Below are 9,428 nucleotides of genomic sequence, written 5' to 3' on the forward strand. Positions count from 1 at the left end.
TCAATGGAGCCAAGAGAAGAACCTGGACCTCCACCTCTGCCTGGCGGTAATAAGGTGCTGCCCACTTTTCACCCAGGGTCAGAGAAGTCCTGCTAAAACACAAGATTTAAATACGATCCAGACTCTTTTAACATAATGCCCAAAATGTCCAGGTTTCGATTGACAATTATTCATCATACCAAGAACCAGGAAGATCTCCAACTAAGAAAAGACAATCAAAAGACACCAGCATTGAGATACACAGATGTTCGAAGGCCCCTGTGGGGACAGAGCCAGGAGTTAAGTTTCCAGGCTCTCGCCCTCACGTGGAAAGGTGCTCACTCGGGTAGTACATGGCCATCAACTGTGATTGGATGGCCATCAGCTGTGGCCAGTGAGCCATTGGCCACTAATATAACTGTCGTGGCTACGCTAGCAGCAAATGGGGGCTAGCAAGAAGATGGCGGCTGAGCTAGCAAGCGCGGATTGCAGTTAGCACGGCGGGTTGCAGCTAGCAAGTGAGGTAGGTTGGCAGAGAGAAGTGGACTGCAGGTTGCAGACAGTGTGGCTCCTGCCTCCTGTGTCTCCAACCCAGCCGCCATCAAGAATATAGTGGTATGACTCCCCTATCTATGGCTCCGTGGGTGTTCATTTTTGGCCTCACCATATCCTGTGTTCTTATTCCATGGGGCGGACTAGAGACCCTGCATGACCCCCGGATTGAAAGCCTCGATGAGCAATTAGGTCATTATTAGTAGGTTTAAGTCTATTATTTTATTTTTTGTTTTCTGTTTGTGCCCTCTGTTTTTCGTTTCTCTGTTTTCTTTTTCCTACTTTCCTGTGGGTTACTGGAACATGTTTTAGAATATCATTTTAACTTTTCTATAGGGTTTTTGAGTGTATCTCTTTGTATAGCTTTTTTAGTGGTTGCCCTAGGTATGTATGTGTGTGCATATAACTCATGTTGACATTTTACCAGTGTGAGTGGTGTGCAGAAACCTACCTCCCTTTACATTCTCTTACCCTCCCCATTTATAATATAATGAAGATAATAACAGAAAGAAGAGCATACATTAATGAAACTGAGAACGGAAGGACAATAGAGAAAATCAATGAAACAAGAAGGTGGTTCTATGAAAAGATCAATAAAACTGACAAATCTTTGGCAATACTGGCCCAGAAAAACAGAGAAAAGACACAAATTCCTAACATCAGGACCAAAACAGGACATCAGGACAGTCCCTCCAGACCTCAAAAGGGCAGGAAGGGAACACTAGGAACGCTCTACGCACAAATTTGACAAGTTAGATGAACTCGACCAATTCCTCAAAAGTACAAACCACCACAACCTGCTCAATCTGAAATGGATCATTTGAATACCCCTGTGATTATTAAGGAAATTGACTATGTAATTAGAAACCTCCTGCCAAAGAAATCTTCAGGGGCAGTGTTTTCCCTTGAGAATTATACCAAACTTTTAAAGAAGAATTAACATCAATTCTATGGAATCCCTTCTGGAAAACAGAAAAACGAAGCCACATCGACCTTGATACCAACACCAAAGACAGTAGAATGAAAGAAAACTACAGATTGATATCCCTCATAAATACAGATGCAAAAAGATTGTAACAAAATATTAGTAAATAGAATTCAGCAGTACATAAAAATAATTACATAAACCAAGTTAAATGTTTTCCAGGGATGCAAACCTGGTCCAGTATTTTAAAATTAATCAGTGTGATCCACCATATTAAAAGTCTGAAGAAGAAGAAAATCACGATTATCTCAACTGAAGCATAAAAAGCATTTAAAATGTAACACTCATTCATGATACTCTCAGAAAACTCGAAATAGAGGGCAACTTCCTCACGATGATAAAGATCATCTATTAAAAACTTACAGCTACCATACTTAATGGTGAAAGACTGAATGCTTCTCAACAAATCAGGAACAAGGAAGGATGTCCATTCTCACCTTTGCTTCCTATTTGCAGATGACATGATGATTTATGTAAAAAAAAAAGTCTCAAGGAATCTACAAAAAAAAGAGTGCTAGAACTAATAAGTGAATTCATCAAGTTGCAGGATACAAAATCAACATGCAAACATTAATTGTATTTCTATATACTGCAATAAACACATACAAATCATAATTTAAAATGCAAGACCATTTACAATCACTCACAAAAGATAAAAATACTTAGATGTAGATTTATCAAAACATATACATGAATTGTATGCTGAATGCTACAAAACACTAATGAAAGAAATCAAAGATCTAAATAAATGGAGCGTTCATGGATTGTTAAGACTTAACATAGTATAGATGGGGGAGTGATGTCATAGGAATGGCGGCAGCGGGGCGCACTTTTTGAGTTCTCGGTCTGATCTTATCAGAAACGGGAAGCTTATAACCTATCAAAGGACTCTCTGCTCATCACGCAGAACAGCGAAGAGCATTCTTGCAGGTGGGGAAAAATTGGCGATTGGGCGGGAAGAAGGAAGGAGTGGGAGCGGAGCGGAGACACGCCGGCGGGCGGCGGTGGGGACGCGGGTTGAATCGGTCCACACCTGTGGCGGTAGAAATTCGCCCCACCCTTGGGTTGTGGAAATCTGCTCCGCACCTGTGCCTGTGAAATTCCAGCCCACACCCACGGCTACAGATATGCAGGATATCCCAGGACGGAGGAGAGCCCGGAAGCCAGGAGGTGGGCGTTTTGCCCTGCGTCCCACGGCGGACCTCTCTGCTGCAGGGGCAGCATATCCAGCATTTGAGGCAATAACTCCAGCTATCTCCAATAAGTCTTAGGCCGGACAAAGGACAAACTCCATACCTGGGCCCCTCCCCCCCGCTCTTCCGACCCTAACCCCGCCTTTCTAGAGACTTGATCTAGCCCCTGCACTAAGGAGTAGCGGCAGATTACAGAGGCACCTTGGAGCCCGGGCTCCGGGAAGACAGGCGAGCAGCTCTGGCCCAGGGAGGAGGCTAGGAGCTGGGAATCTTCCGTTCCCAGCCACCACCTTTTCTTGCCTGCGGGAAGAGTGTTAAGACAGCGGGCCTGGGAAAGAGAAGACCCCTCCTTCCATCCCCAGCCCCCACCCTTTCTAGCCAGCCTAGAGCAGGGCAACCACATCCCCAGTTGCAGAGACGCAGGGGTTCCCAGGACAAAAGAGAGAACACAAAAGCCAGGTGGCGGACTCTACTTTGCGTCCCACAGTAGACCTTTCCCCCCAGCAGAGGCAGGATATCTAGCATTTGAGGCAATTAACTCCATACCTGGGCCCCTCCCCCCGCTCTTCCAATCCTACCCCACCCTTCCAGAGACTTGAACTGGCTCCTGATCTGAAGAGCAGTGTCAGATTACAAAGGAGCCTTGGGGTTTGGGATATGGGAAGACTGGCCGCTGGCTCTGGCCCAGGGAAGAGGCTGAGACGAGTGTGGTTTGCCCTGGCCTAGGAGACAGGAGACTCATCCACCCCCAGATACCACCGTTTCTGGCCTGCGGGTGGGGTGTGACACAGCTGGGCTGGGAAAGAGAAGACCCCTCTTTCCATCCCCAGCCCCCACCCTTTCTGGCCTGCCTAGGGCGGGGCAATTACATCGGAGGCACTCCCAGGGATCAGCAGTAAGTGGCAGATGCAGCTCTCAGCTCTCAGCAGCTGAGGAATCCCCTGCCCGCCACACACACACACAGGGAAGAGGTGCCCTAAGACTCAGGAGAACTGGACACAGGGCTGGTGGTGCTATTCTCGGTGTGCATATGTGCCGGCAAGGGCAGAAACTGCACTGGCTTTGTAAAACCTACTGTCCAGACCCCTCAGCCCCACGCATCTAAAGCTGCAGCCCCAGCGTCACTCTGGGCACCAGGTGACCGGCTCTACCTGCACAATACGCAGGGGACTCTGTGCTACAGCAGAGAACAACCTGGAGATTACTTGGTGGGCTTAAGCCACAACTGGCGCTGTTTTTTTTTGTTGTTGTTCTGTTTTGATTTGTCTTTATATTTTTGACATCTTTGCCTGTGTCGAGTGGGGACTCTGTGCTACAGCAGAGAACAACCTGGAAATTACTTGGTGGGCTTAAGCCACAACTGGCGCTGTTTTTTTTGTTCTGTTTTGATTTGTCTTTATACTTTTGACATCTTTGCCTGTGTCGAGTGGGGACTCTGTGCTACAGCAGAGAACAACCTGGAGATTACTTGGTGGGCTTAAGCCACAACTGGCGCTGTTTTTTGTTGTTGTTTTGATTTGTCTTTATATTTTTGACATCTTTGCCTGTGTCGAGTGGGGACTCTGTGCTACAGCAGAGAACCTGGAGATTACTTGGTGGGCTTAAGCTACAACTGGCGCTGTATTTTTTTTGTTCTGTTTTGATTTGTCTTTATATTTTTGACATCTTTGCCTGTGTCGAGTGGGGGTTGTCGATTGTTTTTTTACATGTGAATGTATTTGACTTTTTCCTTGTTGTTGTTGTTGTGCTTGGTGATTTGCTTTGTTCTGTAATTGCCCTACCAGTGCCCAGCTTAAGAGGCACAAGATTCAACATACCCAGAGGCCAACTCCAGACCAAGCCAGAGTACTACCGGGTTTGACCTACAAGTGACACACCCAGAGGGGATTCTTTACAGGCACATAGAGGCCAAAGGGCAAACCACATCTAAGTGGTCAACCCTCACGCAGCAGAATACCCTGCGTGGGCAAAGCCAAGTCTCACAACTAGTCAGCCTAGGAGTTAACTCCACCTACTCACAAGCGAAAAGCAATTAAGGATCTTCTTTAACAGGACAATATACACAACACAAGAGTCACTTTTAGAGCACACGAGGGGAGAAGAACGAAGTAAAAGTCAAATATAAAGGACATTTATTATATACTAATCCAGCAAGAACTAAGAACTCCAGGGCATCTACCTAATACATCAAGCAAACACAGAGAGTCAGCCAGAATGAGGAAACAAAGAAACATATCCCAAATAAAAGAACAGAAGAAACCTTCAGAAATGGAACTAAATGAAGCAGAGGTAACCAAACTGTCAGAGACAGAGTTCAGAATACTGATGATAAGAATGTTTAAGGAACTTAGAGAGGACATCAAGAAGGATGTAGAAATCATAACGAACAACCAGTTAGAACTAAAGAACACAGTTACCAAATAAAGAACTCACTTGAAGGAATTAACAGCAGGTTAGATGAAGCAGAGGATCGAATCAGCGACTTAGAAGACAAGTTAGCAGAGATCACCCAAACAGAACAACAGAAAGAAAAAGAATAAAAACAATGAAGATGGTTTAAGAGACCTATGGATAACATCAAGCGCAACAACATGCATCATAGGAATACCAGAAGGTGAAGAGAAGAAACAAGGGATTGAGAACATATTTGAAGTAATAATGTCTGAAAACTTCCCTAACCTGATGAAGGAAACCAACATACAAGTCCAGGAAGTGCAGAGAGTTCCAACCAGGATAAACCCAAACAGGTCCACTCCAAGACACATTATAGTTAAAATGGCAAAGATTAAAGACAAAGAGAGAATCCTAAAAGCAGCAAGAGAAAGACAGAGGGTTACATACAAGGGAACTCCCATAAGACTATCAAATGACTTTTCTGCAGAAACATTGAAGGCCAGGAGGGAGTGGCAGGAGATACTCAAAGTGATGGAAAACAAAGGCCTACAACCTAGGTTGCTTTATCCAGCAAGGCTATCATTTAAAATTGACGGGAGATAAAGAGCTTCCCAGAAAAGAATAAGCTAAAGGAATTCATTACCACCAAGCCAGCATTGCAAGAAATACTAAAAGGACTTCTGTAAATAGAAGAAAGATGAAAACAATCTAACCACAAATTTAAAAATGGCAATAACTATGTACTTATCAATAATCACTTTAAATGTAAATGGTTTAAATGCTCCAATCAAGAGACATAGGGTGGCTGAATGGATAAGAAAGCAAGACCCTTGTATATGCTGTATACAAGAGACTCACCTCAGATCAAAAGACACACACAGGCTAAAAGTGAAGGGTTGGAGTAAGATATTCCATGCAAATGGAAATGAGAAAAAGCTGGAGTTGCAATACTTATCCCTGACAAAATAGACTTTAAAATGAAGAAAATATTAAAAGACAAAGATGGACACTATATAATAATAAAGGGATCAATTTGACAAGAGGACATAACCCTAGTAAACATCTATGCACCCAACATAGGAGCACCTAAATATATAAAACAGATATTGACTGACATAAAGACAGAGATCAACAGTAACACTATCATAGTAGGGGACTTCAACACACCTCTGACAACAAGGGACAGGTCTTCCAGACAGAAAATCAATACGGAAACAACAGCCTTAAATGACACATTGGACCACTTGGATTTAATCGATATTTTCAGAGCATTCCACCCCAATGCTGCAGAATACACGTTCTTCTCAAGTGCACATGGAACATTCTCCAAGATAGACCATATGTTAGGCCACAAAGCAAGTCTTGATAAATTTAAGAAATTTGAAATCATACCAATTGTCTTCTCTGACCACAGTGCTATGAAATTAGAAATGAACTACAGGAAAAAGACTGGAAGACACACAAATTCATGGAGGCTGAATAATATGTTACTAAATAATGAATGGGTCAAGCAGGAGATCAAGTAAGAAATCAAAAGATATCTCGAGACAAACGAAAATGAAAATACAACGACCCAAAATCTATGGGATGCAGAAAGCAGTCCTAAGAGGGAAGTTCATAGCACTGCAGGCCTACCTAAAGAAACAAGAAACATCACTAATCAACAGTTTATCTTCACACTTAAGGGATCTGGAAAAAGAACAGCAAAATAAGCCCAAAGGAGTACAAGGAAGGAGATAATAAAGATCAGAGCGGAAATAAATGAAATAGGAACCAGAATAACAATACAAAATATCAATGAATCCAAGAGTTGGTTCTTAGAGAAGATAAACAAAATTGACAAACCTTTAGCCAGACTCATTACAAAAAAGAGAGGACCGAAATTAATAAAATCAGAAATGAAAGAGGAGCAGGGACAACCGACACCGCTGAAATACAAAAAACTAAGAAATTACTATGAGCAACTGTATGCCAACAAATTTGACAACCTGGAAGAAATGGACAATTTTCTAGAGGCATACAACCTTCCAAGGCTAACTCAAGAAGAGACAGAAAACCTGAATAGACTGATTACCACCAAGGAAATTGAATCAGTAATCAACAATCTCCCAACAAACAAAAGCCCTGGACCAGATGGCTTTACAGGTGAATTTTACAGAACGTTCAAAAAGAATTGTCACCTATTCTCCTCAAACTCTTCCAAAAATCCAGAGGAGGAAGACTCCCAAACACTTTTACGAAGCCACTATCACCCTGATCCCAAAATCAGACAAAGACACCACAAAAAAGAAAACTACAGGCCGATATCGCTAATGAACATAGATGCAAAAATCCTCAACAAAATACTAGCAAACAGAATTCAGCAATATATTAAAAAGATTATACACCATGATCAAGTGGGACTCATCCCTGGTATGCAAGGGTGGTTCAACATCCGCAAATCAATTAATGTGATACACCACATTAACAAAATGAAAAATAAAAATCATATGATCATATCAATTGACGCAGAAAAAGCATTTGATAAAATTCAGCAGCCATTCATGATAAAAACCCTTAAAAAAGTGGAAATAGAGGATCATATCTCAACATAATAAAGGCCATATATGATAGACCCACAGCTAACATCATACTCAATGGGGAAAAGCTAAAACCATTCCCCTTAAGATCAGGAACAAGGCAAGGTTGCCCACTTTCTCCACTTCTATTCAACATAGTGCTGGAAGTTCTAGCCACAGCAATCAGACAAGAAAAGAAATAAAAGGCATCCAAATCGGTAAGGAGGAAGTAAAACTGTCATTATATGCAGATGATATGATACTATATTTAGAGAACCCTAAAGACTCCACCAAGAAACTATTAGAGCTGATAGATGAATTTAGTAAAGTAGCAGGATACAAAATTAATATTCAGAAATCAGTTGCATTTGTATATACCAATAATAAAACATCAGAAGGAGAAATTAAAAAGCAATTCCATTTACAATTGCTCCAAAGACTATAAAATACCTGGGAATAAATTTAACCAAAGAAGTAAAAGATCTGTACTCAGAAAATTATAAGACACTGAAGAAAGAAATGAAAGAAGATACAAATAGATGGAAACACATACCATGTTCATGGATAGGAAGAATTAATATAGTTAAAATGTCCATACTGCCTAAGGCAATATATATATTCAACGCAATTCCTATCAAACTACCAACGACATTTTTCACAGAAATAGAACATATAATCCTAAAATTTATATGGGATAACAAAAGACCCCGGATATCTTCAACAATCTTGAGAAATAAGAACAAAGTGGGAGGTATAACAATACCTGACTTCAAATTATACTACAAGGCTACAGTAATCAAAACAGCATGGTACTGGCATAAAAACAGACCCATAGATCAATGGAACAGAATAGAGAGTCCAGAAATAAATCCATGCCTATATGGCCATTTAATCTATGACAATGGAAGCAAGAATGTACGGTGGGGTAAAGACAGTCTATTCAATAAATGGTGCTGGGAAACTTGGACAGACACATGCAAAAAGATGAAGCTGGATCACCTCCTTACACCACATACAAAAATAAATTCAAAATGGCTTAAAGATTTAAATGTAAGATCTGAAACCATAAAATTCCTAGAAGAAAATATAGGAAGAAACTTCACAGACATTACCCGGAGTAAGATTTTTACTGATATATCCTCAGGAGGGAAGTAAGAGAAAAAATAAACATGTGGGATTACATCAAACTAAAAAGCTTTTTCACAGCAAAGGAAACCATCAATAAAACAAAAAGGGATCCTACTGATTGGGAAAAGATATTTGCCAATGATATATCTGATAAGGGGTTAATATCACAAATTTATAAAAAACCTCACTCAATTCAACTCCAAAAAAACAAACAACCCAATTAAAAAATGGGCAGAGGACATGAAGAGACATTTTTCTAAAAAGGACACACAGATGGCAAACAGACATATGAAGAAATGTTCAACCTCACTAACCATCAGAGAAATGCAAATAAAAACCACAATGAGATACCACCTCACCCCAGTCAGGATGGCTATCATCAATAAATCAACAAACAACAAGTGCTGGAGAGGATGTGGAGAAAAGGGAACGCTGGTGCACTGTTGGTGGGAATGCAGATTGGTGCAGCCACTATGGAAAACAGTTTGGAGGTATCTCAAAAATCTGAAAATGGAACTACCTTATGATCCAGCAATCCCACTCCTAGGTATCTATCCGGAGAAATCCAAAACTCCAATTCAAAAATCTTTATGCACTCCTATGTTTATTGCAGCACTATACACAATAGCCAAGACCTGG

This window comes from Rhinolophus sinicus, linkage group LG05 (assembly GCF_036562045.2).
Source record: "Rhinolophus sinicus isolate RSC01 linkage group LG05, ASM3656204v1, whole genome shotgun sequence".
Taxonomy (NCBI): Eukaryota; Metazoa; Chordata; class Mammalia; order Chiroptera; family Rhinolophidae; genus Rhinolophus; species Rhinolophus sinicus.